Genomic DNA, 23173 nt, shown 5'->3' on the forward strand with positions numbered 1-23173 from the left:
TAGACACAGGGTGAGGTTACCGAAAGGGCACGCGTCAACTCACACCGACTGGCGTGAAGTCTGGAACAGGATACTTTATGAATGCATTAAAGAAAAGTACTTAGCTAAGTTAATACTCAACTTTTATTCCATCATTGTGGTACATCGCTATTGACGATACAAGTGAGACTATCTTCAGATACGGTTAATGGCGCCTTGCTAGGTCGTAGTCATGGACTTAGCTGAAGGCTATTCTAACTGTCTCTCGGCAAATGAGAGAAAGGCTTCCTCAGTGTAGTCGCTAGCAAAGTCGTCGTACAACTGGGGCGAGTGCTAGTACGTCTTTCTAGACCTGCCATGTGGTGGCGCTAGGTCTGCAATTACTGACAGTGGCGACACGCGGGTCCGACATGTACTAATGGACCGCGGCCGATTTAAAGCTACCACCTAGCAAGTGTGGTGTTTGGCGGTGACACCACAGTCTTGATACAATATCCACAGTCAACGTCTGTCTTCAGGAGTTCTGGGAACCGGGATGACGTAAAACTTGCTTGATTTGTGTATATATACCTTAACTAATTATATTTGTATCTGCCTATCATTATCTACGATATGACAGAAACGCTTCTTGTGATCTGTTGACTTATTTTGATATTCGGAGCGTCCACTTAATCTTACAGACTGAAAGTTGTGCAGTTACCTTTTAGATATTCGATGTGTATTCATACTAACTTTAAGTGAGGTCTACAAGTTTTGCAGGTTTTGCAGATCGCATTTAATTGTCTGCAGTCTCTCTGCCTAAAAAAGGGGGGGAAATTGAAAAGACGGAACCTTCCTCTCCACATTCACAGATTGGTGTGTTCATACATCCCATTCGATGTAACTGTCTGGTACATGGACCATTACCTATTAATAGGTGCAAAAAAAATGGTTCAAATGGCTCTGAGCACTATTGGACTTAACATCTATGGTCATCAGTCCCCTAGAACTTAGAACTACTTAAACCTAACTAACCTAAGGACAGCACACAACACCCAGCCATCACGAGGCAGAGAAAATCCCTGACCCCGCCGGGAATCGAACCCGGGAACCCGGGCGTGGGAAGCGAGAACGCTACCGCACGACTACGAGATGCGGGCTAATAGGTGCACCATTCCTTGAGTAGGGCGAATTGTATCCACAATAGAGCAACGACGTCTGAAACACCACGGACTGCCAGAAGAGCGACTTTTGTTACTGCTTCAGTTGATGTGGCAAAAGACAGAGGCTCGCCGATGGTGGATGTGCGTCCAAACAAAACGACATTGGACTCAGAAGTTGCACAACGTCTTCTTTTCATAGTAGTCTTGGTTGCACCGTCAGCATCACGATGATGACATCGTGTTTGGAAGCTCTAAGAAAGGTTGCCACAGTGCATTCATCACCGTCACACGGGCACAGCACTTCGAATGATGGTATGGGATACCATTGGGTAAACAGCAGGATCACCTCTGGATTGCATAGCCCGTAATGTAGACAGTAGCTGTTATACTTCTGACTTATAAAGGTGATAGGTTTCAGCAGTATAATGGTAACCACATTGTGACATGACCATCACATATCGCTGGGTGATATTTATTGTTTTACGTACATTTCTTGGCTACTTTTGAGAAGAGTACAAGGCTTGCTAACTCGGAAGGAAGGCTTCAAATTGTCTTGTTGAGAACGGAGCGAGCCCAGTTGTTGGCCTCATGGTTCGCCTTGACCGTAGGAGGTCAGTCATATAGGCTCTGAAAAATGGAAGAGGTTCCCCAGGGCACTAAAGATCGCTCAAGCGATTGCAGTAAGCCACTGCGCTTGCTTTGACGGCGAATTCAGTTTCCTCCTTTGAAGACAGCAGCCGCTATGCCACTGTAAGTCCGTGGAATGTAACTGTATGTGACAAATTCACCTCCCTACACGCAGATCTCAGAACAGATCGACACGGCGCAATTCGGCCAGCATTAGAAAATTCGTTGCCTTCCCCTCCAAATCGTTTTATCCACTCCACTGAGTCTTGCCTACCACCGTGTTTATGTGCGAATGGCTCTACCAATGAGTGGAACATGGCTTTCAGGCGATACCTACCTCTTGCATGTTGAGATGCATTGTGTACGTCAAGAATGGGAAACTCCTGTACGGCTCCCCTTACAAAGCAGCGCATTATACAGAATCTATCCATATTGCAGTGAGGTAAACGATCTTGAAGTGTGCCTTGCTATATAATCCATATAACAGCGGTTGGGGGGGGGGGGGGGGGAGAGAGAGAGAGAGAGAGAGAGAGACCAGTTTTTTTTTACATCAGCGCAGCTGTTGCTGGCTTCTGGGGCAAAGTGCTTGTCTACCGCGTGCGTACGATCCGTTATACACAATCCATAAGAATCTAAAGAGGTAGTATTAAATTTTATTCGACCATTTTCGTATTCCTTGAACAGACTAGTATACTTTCCGAGGCAAAAAATTTTGTCTAAAATCCATAATAACTTTACTGGTGAAATGAAGCTAAGCTAGGGCTGTAATGTGTTCATCTACAGTATCGCTACAAACTACACTCCTGGAAATTGAAATAAGAACACCGTGAATTCATTGTCCCAGGAAGGGGAAACTTTATTGACACATTCCTGGGGTCAGATACATCACATGATCACACTGACAGAACCACAGGCACATAGACACAGGCAACAGAGCATGCACAATGTCGGCACTAGCACAGTGTATATCCACCTTTCGCAGCAATGCAGGCTGCTATTCTCCCATGGAGACGATCGTAGAGATGCTGGATGTAGTCCTGTGGAACGGCTTGCCATGCCATTTCCACCTGGCGCCTCAGTTGGACCAGCGTTCGTGCTGGACGTGCAGACCGCGTGAGACGACGCTTCATCCAGTCCCAAACATGCTCAATGGGGGACAGATCCGGAGATCTTGCTGGCCAGGGTAGTTGACTTACACCTTCTAGAGCACGCTGGGTGGCACGGGATACATGCGGACGTGCATTGTCCTGTTAGAACAGCAAGTTCCCTTGCCGGTCTAGGAATGGTAGAACGATGGGTTCGATGACGGTTTGGATGTACCGTGCACTATTCAGTGTCCCCTCGACGATCACCAGTGGTGTACGGCCAGTGTAGGAGATCGCTCCCCACACCATGATGCCGGGTGTTGGCCCTGTGTGCCTCGGTCGTATGCAGTCCTGATTGTGGCGCTCACCTGCACGGCGCCAAACACGCATACGACCATCATTGGCACCAAGGCAGAAGCGACTCTCATCGCTGAAGACGACACGTCTCCATTCGTCCCTCCATTCACGCCTGTCGCGACACCACTGGAGGCGGGCTGCACGATGTTGGGGCGTGAGCGGAAGACGGCCTAACGGTGTGCGGGACCGTAGCCCAGCTTCATGGAGACGGTTGCGAATGGTCCTCGCCGATACCCCAGGAGCAACAGTGTCCCTAATTTGCTGGGAAGTGGCGGTGCGGTCCCCTACGGCACTGCGTAGGATCCTACGGTCTTGGCGTGCATCCGTGCGTCGCTGCGGTCCGGTCCCAGGTCGACGGGCACGTGCACCTTCCGCCGACCACTGGCGACAACATCGATGTACTGTGGAGACCTCACGCCCCACGTGTTGAGCAATTCGGCGGTACGTCCACCCGGCCTCCCGCATGCCCACTATACGCCCTCGCTCAAAGTCCGTCAACTGCACATACGGTTGACGTCCACGCTGTCGCGGCATGCTACCAGTGTTGGATGCGATGGAGCTCCGTATGCCACGGCAAACTGGCTGACACTGACGGCGGCGGTGCACAAATGCTGCGCAGCTAGCGCCATTCGACGGCCAACACCGCGGTTCCTGGTGTGTCCGCTGTGCCGTGCGTGTGATCATTGCTTGTACAGCCCTCTCGCAGTGTCCGGAGCAAGTATGGTGGGTCTGACACACCGGTGTCAATGTGTTCTTTTTTCCATTTCCAGGAGTGTATAATTAAAAAGTTCCGTTCATGGGAGCTATTTTTCTAGACTTTTCTTTGCTTTCATCACAATAGCTATTGACGTAATTGTAACTAATCTGAAAATTGTTATTAAATTATGTTTTGTTGTGTGTGTGTTGTGGAGAGAGTGAGAGAGCGTATGGAGGACATACGTAAAGTGTGGATGTCGTATTCTATTAATAACCATGTAACGGTATGTGTGGGAAAGTTATTGTGCAATCAGGAACCATGTAACATAGGTCTCAGTGCAAATGCTTTTGTATAAAGGGAGCCGGAAGAGAAGGTAGATATTAAAGCACTTAGTAATTAATTTCTATGTCTAATTCAAGCTTTCTTTTATTAAAATTAAATTTGTTTCCGTAAATACAGATTTTTTAATAAATTGCTTCCTGTGATTCTATTTGATGACTTAGGGCTTACCGGGAACATTTGAGGACCGAAATTGTTCCGATTGGCTGCCTAAATCATCAGTCAATTCGAATTAAGTATTTCCTGCCCTTTCTGTTGTGCTGTGTGGTTCAAATGGCTCGTTTCAAACGGCTCTGAGCACTGTGGGACTTAACATTTGTGGTCATCAGTCCCCTAGAACTTAGAACTACTTAAATCTAACTAACCTAAGGACATCACACACATCCAAGCCCGAGGCAGGATTCGAACCTGAGATCGTAGCGGTCGCGCAGACTGAAGCGTCTAGAGCCGCTCGGCCACACCGGCCGGCGACCGTGAGTTACTCTGCCTCATGACATATACAGGGTGATTCAAATATAAATGTACATACTTCATGGGCGTAATGTATGCATCAAAATAAGACTAAAATGTTAGATTAAGTTTTGTCTCTGGGGAACTTTCACATGGGCCTCCGTGGGTCCAGTGGCGCTCTGCAAAGTACCATGACGGCCAAAGGGTATCGTACACTAGGTACAGAGTATATACACCACTTGATGAGACTCGTGCTCCGATGACAGTGGCAGGGCTCAGCAAGATAATACGCCGTGTCACGACGTCAGGAGTGTACTAGAGTGGATCGGGGAAGACAGTGGCGAATGTGCTGGCACCCTAACTCGCCAGATTTAAACCCGATCGTACACATCTGCGATGTGATTGAACATGACGTCAGAACTCATCGCGCCCCTCGCCGGAACGTACGGGAATTAGGTAACTGCAAATGTGACGGCAATTCCCTCCTGCGACCTACCAACGTCTCATTGCTTCCATGCCACGGCACGTTGCCGCTGTTGTCCGTGCCGAAGGTGGACATACTGGCTGTTAGGTACGCGGTCGTAATGTTCTGGTTGATCAGTGTACGAGGAAACTGCAAAGCTGAAGCCATAGAACCGCCCCTTGCACACAACAGCAGCAGTTTCGCCTTCGATTCACCCAAACCCGGCGTATCAAACTGTTTTCTTGCCAGAGAAGACCCGATTCTCTTTACGCAATAATTCCCCTTACGCCGACAGAAGACTACAAACGAAACATTAATAACTACTAAATTTTATTCAAAGTATCCATTATGCATAAACAAGTGTCCTCATATAGGAATGACTTTCCATTTCGCAATCGTGAGATCGCGCACCGTCAATGAAGGCGGTACACACGACAATGCCAATTGGTACCTGCAGGAAGTAGTCATAAAAATTTAATTTTCATCTCGAAAAATGTATTGTAATTAATTATTTGTTTCTTTGCAGCTAAATATCTGCAGTCGTGGTACACAATGGAATTGCCCCGTCGCCAGACGATCCGGAACCGAATTCTCGCTGATAAATTGGGGCATTGTCTGGAAATTCGTTATCTGTACTTAGAGATAAGAACTATGCTACAGTCGATGTTGAGTTGGTGAGAGTGCACAGCAACAATGCAATACCATATGACAGAGGTAGGTGACTGAGATGCTTCACCGGCCGCTGTGACCGAGCGGTTCTAGGCGCTTCAGTCCGCGCTGCTGCTACGGTCGCAGGTTCGAATCCTGCGTCGGACATGGATGTGTGTGATGTCCTTAGGTTAGTTAGGTTTAAGTAGTTATAAGTCTAGGGGACTGGTGACCTCAGACGTTAAGTCCCATGGTGCTTCCAAGGGAACCTCTCCATCGCACCCCCCTCAGATTTAGTTATAAGTTGGCACAGTGGATAGGCCTTGAAAAACTGAACACAGAGCAACCGAGAAAACAGGAAGAAGTTGTGTGGAACTATGAAAAAAATTAGTAAAATATACAAACTGAGTAGTCCATGCGCAACATAGGTAACATCAACGAGAATCTGAGCCCAGGACCGCCGTGGTCCCGTGGTTAGCGTGAGTAGCTGCGGAACGAAAGGTCCTTGGTTCAAGTCATCCCTCGAGCGAAAAGTTTACTTACTTTATTTTTGCAAAGTTATGATCTGTCCGTTCGTTCATTGACGTCTCTCTTCACTGCAATAAGTTTAGTGTCTGTGTTTTGCGACCGCACCGCTAAACCGTGCGATTAGTAGACGAAAGGACGTGCCTCTCCAATGGGAACCGAAAACATTTGATCGCAAGGTCATAGGTCAACCGATTCCTCCACAGGAAAACACGTCTGATATATTCTATACGACACTGGTGACGGCATGTGCGTCACATGACAGGGAAATGTTGTCGACCCACCTAACTTGTACACTTAGCGAATGGGTAAAAAGATTCTTCTGCCTCGCCCGATTTAGGTTTTCTTGTGGATGTGATAATCACCCCAAAAAAGTGATGAAAACATAACGGACGGACAGATAATAATTGTCTGAAAATAAAAAATTAAACTTTTCACTCGAGGGAAGACTTGAACCTAGGACCTCTCGTTCCATAGCTGCTCTCGCTAACCACGGGACCACAGCGCTCCTTGACTCCCATTGTCCTTTATGCTGCCTATCTTCGCATGGACTGCTCAGTTTGTATATTTTACTAATTTTTTTCATAGTTCCACCCAACTTCTTCCTGTTTTCTCGATTGATCTGTGTTGAATTTTTCAAGGCCTATCCACTGCACCAACTTATAACTAAACCTGAGGGGGGTGCGATGGGGAGGTTCCCTTGTTAGAGCCATTTTGGAGATGCTTCCTGTATGGCCTAACAAGTCTGTAGGAAGAACCGAAAATCACAAGAGAAGTGGAAGGCCCTAGTGTCACAGCCGAGGCTACGGTGGAGAACGTTGAAATTAGTCGGTTTTCAATATGTTGTACGACGTACAGAACATGACAGGTATCACCTTCCGCGGTGTTCCGTGACTGTTCACACCTGTTCAACGAGCGCGCCGAACCGAGGCAACAGCGGACATGTTGCAGTTATGTCGGTCCAGTCCAGATGATTTCCTAAAGCAAGCGCAGGGACAAGTGGTGGGCTTATCACTATGATCCTGAAACACACAAGCAAAGGAAGAGGTGGGAATATGTGGATTCACTTCGTCCGTAAAAGGCGATGATCCAGCGTGATACGTGGGGAGGCGCTGGCGCCAGTCGCTTTCTCCGTTCGATTCACCCGTATTGATTGTTTCCCTCTGGCGTTGCTTATCTTTGCCTCGTTGGCCGGTGGTGGTGTTGGTGGGCTGCCAGGCAGACGGGGATTCGGCTTCGAAACGGCCGGTACGTGTCGCTGCTCAGAGAGTGAAACTTGTGTTTGCGTGGAGTTAGCTGGATTCGACCGATGTATGTGGCTCGGAGTGCGGAAGCGGGCGTGTTATTGCAAGTTGTGTGACTGGCCATGGTCTTTTACAGAGGACGCTGAGCATTGTGTTATTCGTTTTGGCTAGTGGAATAGAACTATGTACCACGCAGCTGTCTATTGAAGAAGTAGACATTCAGCCTTTCTAGTTTTGCACTCGGGCCTACACGTGTTATCACTAGCTTCTACCTTTTCTTATGAGTGCCAATATTGTACTGGAACTGCGACGTACTGGTGTAATAATATTACGCTTTGTCTTATCGTTGCCCTTTTAAAACTAGTCTGTTTGTGCTGGGGCAGTTTTATGTATTTTGAAATTTGAGGTCTACAGTTAATTCTTTTAACCATTTTTAAATTGCCTTTGTCTTGATGTGATCTATCTTTGCAGAATTTTATCTTACTATATTCTGGTGCTGTTAACATTGTTTGTTTTGGCTGCGGCTGTGTGTTTGTGCTTTTCTGTTGCAGCACTGCAGCGGGCACCCAGTCCATGTCTAAATCGATGTCCGGATTACGACGCCTTGGCCGACCAGTACCAGAGGGAACGGAGGTTCTTTGGGCCGCGGGGAAAATGGCAACCGATACGGTGGCCACTGAGTTCTTCGGGATGCAGTGAGTGGGGATCTTGCATTAAGTTAAGTTTCCTCTGCATTGGGACGCCAAGGCGTCTGTTCCGCTTGCTATACTGCTTGTACACTCCTGGAAATGGAAAAAAGAACACATTGACACCGGTGTGTCAGACCCACCATACTTGCTCCGGACACTGCGAAAGGGCTGTACAAGCAATGATCACACGCACGGCACAGCGGACACACCAGGAACCGCGGTGTTGGCCGTCGAATGGCGCTAGCTGCGCAGCATTTGTGCACCGCCGCCGTCAGTGTCAGCCAGTTTGCCGTGGCATACGGAGCTCCATCGCAGTCTTTAACACTGGTAGCATGCCGCGACAGCGTGGACGTGAACCGTATGTGCAGTTGACGGACTTTGAGCGAGGGCGTATAGTGGGCATGCGGGAGGCCGGATGGACGTACCGCCGAATTGCTCAACACGTGGGGCGTGAGGTCTCCACAGTACATCGATGTTGTCGCCAGTGGTCGCCGGAAGGTGCACGTGCCCGTCGACCTGGGACCGGACCGCAGCGACGCACGGATGCACGCCAAGACCGTAGGATCCTACGCAGTGCCGTAGGGGACCGCACCGCCACTTCCCAGCAAATTAGGGACACTGTTGCTCCTGGGGTATCGGCGAGGACCATTCGCAACCGTCTTCATGAAGCTGGGCTACGGTCCCGCACACTGTTAGGCCGTCTTCCGCTCGCGCCCCAACATCGTACAGCCCGCCTCCAGTGGTGTCGCGACAGGCGTGAATGGAGGGACGAATGGAGACGCGTCGTCTTCAGCGATGAGAGTCGCTTCTGCCTTGGTGCCAATGATGGTCGTATGCGTGTTTGGCGCCGTGCAGGTGAGCGCCACAATCAGGACTGCATACGACCGAGGCACACAGGGCCAACACCCGGCATCATGGTGTGGGGAGCGATCTCCTACACTGGCCGTACACCACTGGTGATCGTCGAGGGGACACTGAATAGTGCACGGTACATCCAAACCGTCATCGAACCCATCGTTCTACCATTCCTAGACCGGCAAGGGAACTTGCTGTTCCAACAGGACAATGCACGGCCGCATGTATCCCGTGCCACCCAACGTGCTCTAGAAGGTGTAAGTCAACTACCCTGGCCAGCAAGATCTCCGGATCTGTCCCCCATTGAGCATGTTTGGGACTGGATGAAGCGTCGTCTCACGCGGTCTGCACGTCCAGCACGAACGCTGGTCCAACTGAGGCGCCAGGTGGAAATGGCATGGCAAGCCGTTCCACAGGACTACATCCAGCATCTCTACGATCGTCTCCATGGGAGAATAGCTGCCTGCATTGCTGCGAAAGGTGGATATACACTGTACTAGTGCCGACATTGTGCATGCTCTGTTGCCTGTGTCTATGTGCCTGTGGTTCTGTCAGTGTGATCATGTGATGTATCTGACCCCAGGAATGTGTCAATAAAGTTTCCCCTTCCTGGGACAATGAATTCACGGTGTTCTTATTTCAATTTCCAGGAGTGTATATTTACCTTCAAAACCATAAAGGATGGAGATTAGTGTTCTGAATTATACCTTACGTGCAGCGGGAGTTGAACTTATGTACATGCTAAAGAGAAATACTTGATGGGTAGCGGAAATTGTAAATTATGTGAATTGTCCTATTGTGCTTGACCAGGTTACCTATTTAAAAGAAACTTATTTCACCTTTATTATTCAAGTGCCCTTGTGAAGGGAAACTGATTTTACCTTTTATTATTGAAGTGCTTACAGTTAGTATAGAAGTTATAAGTTCTTGTTTGCACCTAATCCAATTAGAAAGGTATTGTGTAATGTATTTTTCTGACCTGTGAATAAGAGACACTTGTAGAAAATGTTTGGTAAATACTATGCCCTTTGGGTTAAACTGTTGATCTGTAATAAATTAGTTGTATCTTGCAAGTCCTCTGTTCTTGTTATTATTTCACTTGTCACCGGTTTGCACGTAAACTCCACGTTGCACAACCAAAGTCGGGAAAGTATATGCTGTGTGTTTCTTGGGAATGTAGTGGTGTAGTGCAGATAGAATCAGCTCGCAAGGGTGAAACCGTCCTAGTCTCCTGACGAAGTTACTGGAGGTTGCGAAGGCTAAGAGTCGCCGGAAGTTGTTATCATACGTAACCTGCAACATACTCGCACGAGCACTGTCCTGCAGAATGATGAGCGACACCTGCAACAAATGTGGCCGCTTGTTTCTCTAAGCTGGTCACAAGCTGTGTTCAAGAAAAAAAGAGTTTAGTGAAAGAAGTGGCTACACTTCCTACGGTACCCGCACGTCATTTTGCTAGACAATGCTCAGGCGTATATGGCGCAAGTAATGACTGATCTGCTTGATGGATGGGGCTGTGAAGTGCTGTGCCGCCCACCACACTCCCGGACGTATGCTTTGGCGGCTTCAACTTGATTCCTAAGATCAAGAAAGCACTTCATGGCACACGCTTCAGAACTATTACGGAGATTCGTCGGCCAATACACCGCTCCACTCGAACTATGAAAACAACAAGCGCTGCTAAGAGTACACTATGACTTTCGCTTAGCTGACAACGTGTTATACACGACAATAGTGACTACTTTGAAGGACAGTAAAACTTTGAAACATGTATCTATTTTCTATTTGTTGCACATAATTAGTTTCCGCTGTTAAAGTTCCTTACCTGGTATATTATCATTACTATCATTCATAATGTGCGTACTTAGTGAATCTTTGTATTATTATTATTAATAAGTACCTCTGTTGTCGCGAATCACTAAGATTTTCTTTGTTTTTTACTTTTTTTATATATACCGGACGCTACATACGCAGTACAGTCACACGCACTGCTTCTATGGACCATCAAATTTGTCCCCACCCTCCACTTATTCTCCTGACACAGCAGCCAGTGGCTTCTTCCTTTTTTTCCAAACGAAGAAGCCACTGTGTGGCAGGCGTTTCACATGACGACAAGGTGATCTTTGAGCAGTAATGTTTCCTGAACAATATATATGAAGACTTCTACAACAACAGTCTCTGCCAGGTCATCCATAGTTGGGAAAAACGTGTCGAATTTAAGTATGAACACGCAGAAAAGAGTTAACACCGTCACCACATTTAATGGTCTCAACATGCATCTTTTTTCGAGATGACTTAAAACTTCATTATTACCCCCTAGTACATCACATTTACAACACAAAGAGGGCAACACTTAGGCAAGTAACCTGCCTCAGATCTGAAATGTAAGTGTCGCAGTGGACCAGGGAGAAGACTAATTGTACTTAGTGAACACCGCGTGGGACGAGAGGAGATGTATGGGTGGTTGCAGCAGTTTGGGGAGACAATTACTTGCTGAGGGAACCCGGCAAGCAAACTACTCTAGCGACGGTCTCGCGTTGCATTCCTTCAGGAAACTTGGCTTGGCTGCCGTCATTTGAGAGGTACCCAGCCGCTCCAGCGGCCAAGCCGGGTTAATTGGGCGGCCAGGTCTCCAGCCGGCCCTAAGCTGCTGCCCACAGTCCACAGGGCTGCCCGTGGCGGGCCCCGCAGCTCTCGCTTTGTAGACTGAGCCCTTGACTGGCTTGCTCAGGCTACTCTTGGACGAACAGTAATAGACTCTTCAGTGTCAATAAAGTTCTCAAAGGAAGCTTCTTGGAAGGAAATATCCCATAGTTGCTTGACCTCTGCAGCTTTTGGCATAATTCTGCTGAATTATCCACTCTTTTTATCTATCTAAGATCGACTGCAAGCATTCCATGATCGATAGTTTCGGACGTAAAGATCATTGTTCATTAATAACCTAAATTTTCACGTAATAAAAATTGGTTCTGATGCCGCAAAAGACACTTTCGGCTACAAAGAAACTGCTTGAAACTATCCGTCTCTTTTCATAACAGTCATTGGCCTTACATATTTTGTTCTTTCTGCCCACATCGTGTCATTGGTTTTCATCCATGGTATTATATTTAATGTTATTAACGTTTATTGAGAGTATCACCAAAATTTTCCGTCACCTAATAGTTTTTATCCCATTAAATAGTGCTCAGCTTATTTTTTGACACGTTAAAAGAATGTTTCTAACCATTTAATGTGTTTCAGTCGAAGCACGACATCAAATAACTCGACTGAAATAACTAATTTCACTTAAAAGACGATACTGTAAATATTATTTTGATATGTTGATGAAAATTCATGGATAACTTTCAAAATACTTTGCTCGGACAAAATTCGATTTCACATTTATACTCCCCTAACCAAACACAATCATTTGTTATACCGGGTGTAAATTTTAAATTGACAAACCAGAATAGCTCGCAAAATACGCTTCACACGCAAAAATGTGTATAATTCAAAGTTGCTTACTTTCGAGGGTGACATCAGCTGGTACTAAAATTAGCCCGCCACCCAAGCCTCCTGAGGGTGGGATGGGAGGCAACTTTAAAATTTCAAATGGGAACCCCCATTTTTTATTGCAGAATCAGATTCTACATAAAAAACTACGTACATTTTGGTTAAACATTTGTTTTGATTCTTGGTAGTTGGCGATGTAATTCAAGAAAATCCATGTTCTCACTTTTGCGTGGAAAATGGTTACGGATAAATAAAAAATACTTATTTACTGCGTAAATTTTGATTCGCTAAAACTAAAACTCTTCCTCTCTCTCCATAGGGTGGGGTTTGAGAGATAGGAATTAGAGTTTTACAAATGTTGACCCAAATATTGATTATTTCCGCAGTTTCGGATAAGTTTTGTTTGTTTCATGGTCATGAGGCCACACAACTTTTAATTATCAAACAAATCATCTGACTAGCTAACTAACAAACCAAACATCCTACTTACTAACGAGTGAATTCATTAACTAAAACACTAACCATTTTCCACGCGAAAATGAGAACATGCATTTTCTTGAATTACATCGCCAACTACAAAGAACCAAAACAAATGTTTAAGACAAAATATACGTCGTTTTCTGTACAATCTGATTGTGCAATAAAAATGGGGGTTTCCATTTTAAATTTTAAAGTTGCTTCCCGCTCCACCCGCAGGAGGCTGGGGTAGCGAGCTAATTTTAGCACTAGCAGATGTCCCCCTCGAAAATAATCAACTTTGGATTCTACACATTTTTTCGTGTGAAGATTATGTTCCGAGTTATTCTGGTTTGTCAACTTAAAATTTACACCCTGTGAAGTGTCGGCAGAAGTGCCAACACTGTTTTGTTTGAGGAGACCGAAATGCACGCTATAAGCTCACGCAGGCTGGCGTGAGGTCTGAAACAGGATACGTAATGAATGCTATAAAGAAAAGTACGTAGCTTCTGGAATACTTAACTTTAATCCACATTTGTAGAACATCTCTCGTTACTGTACAGGTTTTATAATCACAATATCAATTGGTAATGGCGCCTTGCTAGGTCGTAGCAAAAGTAGCTGAAGGCTATGCTAACTATCGTCTCGGCAAATGAGAGCGTAATTCTCAGTGAACCATGGCTAGCAACGTCGGCTGTACAACTGGGGCGAGTGCTAGTACGTCTCTCTAGACCTGCCGTGTGGTGGCGCTCGGTCTGCAATTACTGACAGTGGCGACACGCGGGTCCGTCGTATACTAGCGGACCGCGGCCGATTTGAAAGCTACCACCTAGCAAATGTGGTGTCTGGCGGTGACACCACACCCTGTATATCTACGTCTGCATGCATACTCCGCAAGCCATCATCGTATGTTGCACTAGTCATTCGGTTTCCCGCTGCACTCCCAAACGGAGCGGGGGAAAATGAGTGTCTCTATGCCTCCGTATGAGTCCTAATTTCTTTTACCTTGTCTTCGTGGCCCTTGCGCGAAACATCCGTTGGCGGCAATGGAATAGTTCTGCAATCACCTTTAAATTTTGGTTCTCTAAATTTCCTCAGTAATGTTTCGCGAAAAGAAGATCGTCTTTCCTCCAGGGATTCCCAGAAGTGTTCACGAAGCATCTCCATAATACTTGCATGTTGACCGTACATACCGGTAACAAATCTATCAGCCCGTCTCTGAACTGCGTCGATGTCTTCTTTTAACGCGACCTAGTAGGCACCCAAAACACTGGAGCAATACTCAACAAGTGTTCTGTACGCCGTGTCCTTTACGAATGTACCACACCTTCCAAAAATTCTCCACATAACCACTCGTTTTCCCTACTACCGTCCTTACGTGATCGTTCCATGTCATATCGCTACGCAACGTTGCGGCTAGATGTTTAATCGACGTGACTGTGTGAAGCTGCACACTGATAATACTGTAATGTAATGTTACAGGATAGTAATTCCTACTCACCCGCATAACTTCAACATTCAATTCTTCTTGTATTTTGGCATTTTTGAAATAATTTTTTTTGTTTTATTTTTTTGTTTTTTTTTTTGTTTTTGTTTTTGTGTGTTTTTAGTTGTTCTACCCTACCTTTAGCCCAGTTTAATAAACATGATTTGGATTCGAACAGAACAGGGAATGTGTGATGAACTCTGATTTCTATTTTGATACACTGAAACTATCATAAAATTGGCCTTCAGCGTAATATGAACTTACATAGAAGACAGTTTGATTTAATGACTTTTGTAAAATACGACATATAACTTGTTTGACGGCGGAAAACATCGCCAGAACCCACCATTACAAAATAAACTGCCTCGGCGAAATAAAGGAGAGAGCTTTGCGCGATTATTGGCAGTGACGGGCAGTGACAGGTAGCGCACGATCTGAAAGCAAGTGTGTTACTTCATATAACAATTTTTTTTGTTTTTGAATAATGCTAGTGTGGCCGCCATTTCGAAGTGATTTAGTATCCACTGACCAATTAGTGAAGATTAATATGGGGTGTGTCCACGCTTCGCCTTTATGAAGGTTTGAACTCTATCGGAGACACTTTAAATGATTTTTCTGAATGTCTGTGGAAGAACGGTAGCCCATTCTTCCTCAAGAGCCAAACCTAGAGAAGGTGATGATCTTAGACGCTATGGTCTGGAGCGAAGTCGAAGTACTAATTCATCCGAAAGGTGTTTACCTGGATTAAGAAAGGCCTATGGGCAGGCCTTGCTATTTGGGGAGCAAAATAACTGATGATGGTCGAAGTAGAGAGGATATAAAATGTAGACTGGCAATGGCAAGGAAAGCGTTTCTGAAGAAGAGAAATTTGTTAACATCGAGTATAGATTTAAGTGTCAGGAAGTCATTTCTGAAAGTATTTGTATGGAGTGTAGCCATGTATGGAAGCGAAACATGGACGGTAAATAGTTTGGACAAGAAGAGAATAGAAGCTTTCGAAATGTGGTGCTACAGAAGAATTCTGAAGATTAGATGGGTAGATCACATAACTAATGAGGAAGTATTGAATAGGATTGGGGAGAAAAGAAATTTGTGGCACAACTTGACCAGAAGAAGGGATCGGTTGGTAGGACATGTTCTGAGGCATCAAGGGATCAGCAATTTAGTATTGGAGGGCAGCGTGGAGGGTAAAAATCGTAGGGGGAGACCAAGAGATGAATACACTAAGCAGATTCAGAAAGATGTAGGCTACAGTAGGTACTGGGAGATGAAGAAGCTTGCACAGGATAGAGTAGCATGGAGAGCTGCATCAAACCAGTCTCAGGACTGAAGACCACAACAACAACAACATGGGCAGGCCAGTCCATCTCAGGAATGTTGTTCTTCACAGACTATTGTCTCACGTATGATGATTCATGACAGGGCGCATTGTCATGTACGTGTCATATCCTTTCGCATTTCCCAAAAGTAGGCACAATAAGGGGACCAGCCACTAACCACGGCTCCCCCCCCCCCCCCCTCGTCGAAGGTTCGAGTCTCCTCCCTCGGGCGTGTGTGTGTGTGTTGTCCATAGCGTAGGTTCCGCATCATTTAACATCATCAGCCGTTTGATAAGCACAGCTGGATAAAATTTTCTTCTAAACTTTTCCATCCATTACGGTCTTCAGTGATACACATCCACACTGCTCCTGCATGCCTTGTAAAGTCACAAAATCACCTTACTTTGGGACAACGACTCTGTCGTTTCTTCTCCCGAAATCCAGCAACGAACTTTCTTGGTCGATGTACTAGTTATCTGTCAGATACATCTTCCACTCCAGTTTTGAAATGGGGAACATGATTCGACTGCCATCGTCTCTACTGTGTAGACGACACGGGAAGCTACCAGCCATGTTTTGTTCGTCTGCACCACCCCAAAGTCGAGCTGTACATTCAGCAATGCAGTGTACCACCTAATCACTTCGAGGGTGCTTCTGTGACCTCGTGAGATCTCTTGGCCTGAATCCCATTGGGCATATCTGGAACACTTTCGCCCAAACTTCAACCTATTCCGGTGAGCCGTAGGTAGTGGTTGAACAGTCGAAGACTGAGTTGAGTCGATGAGTCCTCGTCACGGCGTTCCGTTGCCGTCATTCGGGCGATACAGGACTCCACATGCTAATTGTTTCTAAACCAATTGCCTGTGAGTACGTTGTAGAAGACGTGCTCCGATATAAAGAGCTTTATTTTTTTAGGAGCTCCTCCCTCCTCTATATGTCCGTTTCTGTCTGAATATTTAGTAGAGCATCGTGTAAAAATTTGAAGTAAATCCGTAAACATCTTTTCGACATTTTTGCTAACAAGGTTTCTTCTTTATATACTAAAGGTGTATTTATATACGTAATGTATTACAAAAATATATAGGCTATGTCCATGCGAATTTCCAGTACAGTATCGTGCAAAAATTGGAGGTAAATCGGCCAAGAACTCTTCGAGATTTATGGTAACAACGCTTCTCCCTTTATGCATTATACAGGGTGTTACAAAAAGGTACGGCCAAACTTTCAAGAAACATTCCTCACACACAAAGAAAGAAAATATGTTATGTGGACATGTGTCCGGAAACACTTACTTTCCATGTTAGAGCTCATTTTATTACTTATCTTCAAATCACATTAATTATGGAATGGAAACACACAGCAACAGAACGTACCAACGTGACTTCAAACACTTTGTTACAGCAAATGTTCAAAATGTCCTCCGTTAGCGAGGATAGATGCATCCACCCTCCGTCGCATGGAATCCCTGATGCGCTGATGCAAGCCTGGAGAATGGCGTATTGTATCACAGCCGTTCACAATACGAGCACGAAGAGTCTCTACATTTGGTACCGGGGTTGCGTAGACAAGAGAGCTCCATCGCGCATTAACCACATGTTGTGTCGTACTTCTAAAGGCACATGTTCTAGCAGCACAGGTAGAGTATCCCGTATGAAATCATGATAACGAGCTCCATTGAGCGTAGGTGGAAGAACATGGGGCCCAATCAAGACACCACCAACAATGCCTGCCCAAACGTTCACAGAAAATCTGTGTTGATGACGTGATTGCACAATTGCGTGCGGATTCTCGTCAGCCCATACATGTTGATTGTGCAAATTTACAATTTGATCACGTTGGAATGAAGCCTCAGCCGTAAAGAGAACATTTACACTGAAATGAGGATTGACACATTGTTGGATGAACCAATCGCAGAAGTGTACCCGTGGAGGCCAATCGGATGTTGATAGTGCCTACACACGCTGTACATGGTACGGAAACAACTGGTTCTCCCGCAGCACTCTCCATACAGTGACGTGGTCATCGTTACCTTGTACAGCAGCAACTTCTCTGACGCTGACATTAGGGTTATCGTCAACTGCACAAGAATTGCCTCGTCCATTGCAGGTGTCTCGTCGTTCTAGGTCTTCCCCAGTCGCGAGTCATAGGCTGGAATGTTCCGTGCCCCCTAAGACGCCGATCAATTGCTTCGAACGTCTTCCTGTCGGGACACTTTCGTTCTGGAAAGGCTATTGGCCCGTGCTAATCCATACATCAAATGGGCATCTGCCAACTCCGCATTTGTAAACATCGCACTGACTGCAAAACCACGTTCGTGATGAACACTTAGCTGTTGATGCTACGTACTGATGTGCTTGATGCTAGTACTGTAGAGCAATGAGTCGCATGTCAACACAAGCATCGAAGTCAACATTACCTTCCTTCAATTGGGCCAACTGGCGGTGAATCGAGGAAGTACAGTACATACTGACGAAACTACAATGAGCTCTAACATGGAAATTAAGCGTTTCCGGACACATGTCCACATAACATATTTTCTTTATTTGTGTGTGAGGAATGTTTCCTGAAAGTTTGGCCGTATCTTTTTGTAACACTATATATATATATATATATATATATATATATATATATATATATATATATATATGTGTGTGTGTGTGTGTGTGTGTGTGTGTGAAACAGGGTTGTCACTCAACAATAGAACTCCGAAGGTCATTGAAGAGAAAGGAACAAAAAAGGTGCTTTCTTTAACCAAAGCCGACAGATGGATGTGAGAACGTTACCGTTATATTGTTTGTCATGCACTGAAAGATTTGAAAGATGCTCATTAAAAGTTCGAAGCGCTGTTTCTGAATTCTCAGCTTAGTGCAGCTGCTCCTGCTTTCCAGAGACCCTCTGGTTTTCTCAACGAGAAATTTTCTTGCACAGAATGTATCACACCAGATCTTTGTTCTCTACAGCTAATTTGAAGGGTGCAATACGCATATCTCTCTGTGTCAGTTCAAATCCTCTTTTTCCCAAATGTAGTATTGTGTTGGCAATTGAGGTTTCCAGATTTTTAGAAAATATATTTGAATGGCCAGCAGGTTACCACATGCATGTTTTTTTGGTAAAAGGTTACTGATACCCATAATGTTATATTTGTCCTTTTGATGACGTCGGTAGAAACTCGTAAATGTCACTCAATAAGTTTTACTGACTTCTAATTGTAATTTCCCTTTCATCGATGCTTCAACTGCCTCCTTCATCGACCCCTCGCGCCATTCCACTCTGCCTGCTTTCCTTTCATAGGTTTTCACCATCTGAAGGAGATAAGGAATAGTAACAATAATATTACAAAATAGAAAATATTTTGTAAATATATTTTACCTAACATTCAATCAATTTTCCTCTATCTGTTCCTAAAGCTCAGTTCTTAGTTATTTATTTGACAACAAAGTACATTTAAACACTATTATGAAGTAGTTTACCAATACAATGACACATGGCAGCATCAGTCATCAATGTGGCATACAGTTCTTAGTTATTTATTTAACAACAAAGTACATTTAAACACTATTATGAAGTAGTTTACCAATACACTGACACATGGCAGCATCAGTCATCAATGTGGCATACGAAGGACCGATATAATGTCTCAAATGGCTTTCATTACATACGAACTGCAGGCAATCCCCAACGAATACCACGTCAGTTCTACAAACCGTACAATGAACAATTGTGAGCCGCTTACCTTCTACACTTTACATAAATCATGAGTAAATTTCGGAAAACTAATTAGACGTGTTCACTGGACAGGTAAGACTTCCGACAACGACAATCACTCAGATAAAGGCGTTCCTTTGCCGTTGTCACGGCGCATGCGGGAAAGCTCACTTTTATTCATGTAGCCCATCTATTCAAGTAGCCCCCTCTACCCTACGTAGCTTTCAAAATGGCGTGCTTGCAGAATGTCTACTGAGACCTGGTCTTGAACAAAAGCACGGTTAGTCGTTGAACGAGGCGCCTGTCATCAACGCAGCAAAGTCGCGCAAACCTGTCCTATCTCCCACTTGTAGAACGTGCGGACACTCTCATTCGAGGCGATCGACGGATCACAATCAAACACCTCGCTGCTCAGCTGACCTCACACGAATCTGTGCACCCGAGAGGAGCTCACAAAGCTTCATTGTACTGCTCGTCGTCGCCCACCCTGCGGCCAGACCTCGCACTTTCAGACTTCCACCTTTGTGGCCCGATGAATGATGCACTCCAAGGAAAACAGTACGTGGATGATGGGGAGATTATTGATGCAACAATACGTTGCCTCCGACGTCGACCAGTAGAATGGTACCATGCGGGCGTAGATGCCCTCCCAGCAGGGTGGCGTAAGGCCGTTATATTGAACGGAAATTATATCGAAAAATACGGTTTTGTAGCCAAAAGAATGGGGAATAACATGGTGAACTAGAATCCTCAGTAAAACCAACCACCCTTCAGGAAAAATGTGTTGCATTATTTATTGAACGCCTCTCGTACGCCGGCCGTTGTGGCCGAGCGATTCTAGGCGCTTCAGTTTGGAACCGCGTGGCCGCTAACGGTCGCAGGTTCGAATCCTGCCTCGGGCATGGATGTATGTGATGTCATTAGGTTAGTTAGGTTTCAGTAGTTCTAAGTTCTAAGGGACTGATGACCTCAGATGTTAAGTGCTGTAATGCTGAGAGCCATTTGAACCATTTTTGAGCAGCGCCACTGCATGGTATTTAACAGTTGTTGCGGGCCAGGGCGGTGCTGTTGTTGTTGAAGTGTCTGTTTTCGTGTTTTACTGTCACTGTTAGTGCATACCAATAAAACGAATATCGCACTAGAGTAATCTTGGACAACCCTATTGAATGGCCATGTAAAATTCCGGTTTAAAAACTAATTTGTTTGTAACATCAAACAAACCGACGTTTCCCTGGACACTGGGAATCACATGAAATACCTGATGAGCAGCATTTCTTTAGTCTCACTCCAGTTACATGTTGCAAAAGCTAAACTGCAAATATCTGCCGAAAAATCTGATAAAATCAGTCTGACGGCTCCCAGGAGGGACACCCTTTATATACAGGGTGTTACAAAAAGGTACGGCCAAACTTTCAGGAAACATTCCTCACACACAAATAAAGAAAATATGTTATGTGGACATGTGTCCGGAAACGCTTAATTTCCATGTTAGAGCTGATTTTAGATTCGTCAGTATGTACTGTACTTCCTCGATTCACCGCCATGATTTCATACGGGATACTCTACCCGTGCTGCTAGAACATGTGCCTTTACAAGTACGACACAACATGTGGTTCATGCACGATGGAGCTCCTGCACATTTCAGTCGAAGTATTCGTACGCTTCTCAACAACAGACTCGGTGACCGATGGATTGGTAGAGGCGGACCAATTCCATGGCCTCCACGCTCTCCTGACCTCAACCCTCTTGACTTTCTTTTATGGGGGCATTTGAAAGCTCTTGTCTACGCAACCCCGGTACCAAATGTAGAGACTCTTTGTGCTCGTATTGTGGACGGCTGTGATACAATACGCCATTCTCCAGAGCTGCATCAGCGCATCAGAGATTCCATGCGACGGAGGGTGGATGCATGTATCCTCGCTAACGGAGGACATTTTGAACATTTCCTGTAACAAAGTGTTTGAAGTCACGCTGGTACGTTCTGTTGCTGTGTGTTTCCATTCCATGATTAATGTGATTTGAAGAGAAGTAATAAAATGAGCTCTAACATGGAAAGTAAGCGTTTCCGGACACATGTCTACATAACATATTTTCTTTCTTTTTGTGTGAGGAATGGTTCCTGAAAGTTTGGCCGTACCTTTTTGTAACACCCTGTATACTGCACAATAAAAAGTCTTCAGCTCAAAAATGCTGGTTCTAATGTGAAATTAGAGAAGTATACTCTAAGAAACACGAACAGAAGCATAAGCCGTGTGAAATACACTGGAACTCGGCTGACGCCCTAAACAATGCATACCACTCCTGTATAGTGGAAAAAGTTGATAGTTACGTTGCGACAACGTAGATGCATGCTCTCTTGACACCACGAAAGTAGACTGACTACGCCGACCATAGCGCCCTCTGGCCGACGCTGTGGAGCTCAGGAAGTGCCGTCTTGATCTGGCCCCATATGACCAAGAGCAGACGGCCTGGAATTAGCGCTTTTACTACCGAGTGGGCTAGCTTGCTATTGAGACTTTGTCTTAGTTACGTTCAGTTAACGTTGGGACAACAACGAGTATTTGTTAGCTTTGGGATTATACAGAACAGTCATTTTAACTTCACAGGATTAGACACGGACTACGGCTTCACACCTACGTGCTCATCCTAGCCAAAGTTATGTATGCATTTGATATTTACTTGGGTTTTTGACTCTATTAAAAGTGTTAAAGTTACATGCAGTACCGAACTGATTAACCTCTCCTGCTCCTACTCGATTCCTTCACTCCCGGCCTGTATTTCAGAAGCAGTTCACAGGAGCAGCCCCACGCGCGACCCATCCAATCGGGGAACAAAAGTTGAAGGCCTCACATGTAGTACCAAAGAATACGTAAAACAAAATCATACAAAATAAAAGCACTTACCGACCAACAAATATACTCAGCCTCCCCAATAGAACGCAGAATCACACATACCAATTCTATCCATGACTCATAGACTTCACAAATAACAAACGCAATGATGAAGAAAGACAGCTACTTCAGAAAAGTTTAAAACACAAAGTAAACACAAAATTTAATCAATATTGCATCGAATATTTGATTATGAAAGATGAGAAAATAGTGTCTCGAGGACAGGAGGAGGACACAAGCTTGTAGATACAAGACACAAAAACAGTAAAATAAGAGAAATAGTAACAGAAACAAAAAATCTGAAAATCGTTAGAGAAGAAATACAGAAAGGAAAAATCATAATGAAGGCAGTCAAAGGGAATACAGAGGTTCTCATGGATAAACTAGAGTACATTAACAAATCATTACAAAAAATCAAATCTCAAAACCAAAGTCAACCTTACAAACAGATTCCACACAAAAATGAAAACTATGCTGAAGGCTATAGAACACACACTTAATAGACAAAAAACTCATTTTTTTTGGTCATCAGTCTACTGACTGGTGTGATGCGGCCTGCCACGAATTCCTCTCCTGTGCTAACTTCTTCATCTCACAGTAGCACTTGCAACCTACGTCCTCAATTATTTGCATGACGTATTCCAATCTCTGTCTTCCTCTACAGTTTTTGCCCTCTACAGCTCCCTCTAGTACCATGGAAGTCATTCCCTCATGTCTTAGCAGA

This window comes from Schistocerca cancellata, chromosome 3, assembly GCF_023864275.1.
Source record: "Schistocerca cancellata isolate TAMUIC-IGC-003103 chromosome 3, iqSchCanc2.1, whole genome shotgun sequence".
Lineage (NCBI taxonomy): Eukaryota > Metazoa > Arthropoda > Insecta > Orthoptera > Acrididae > Schistocerca > Schistocerca cancellata.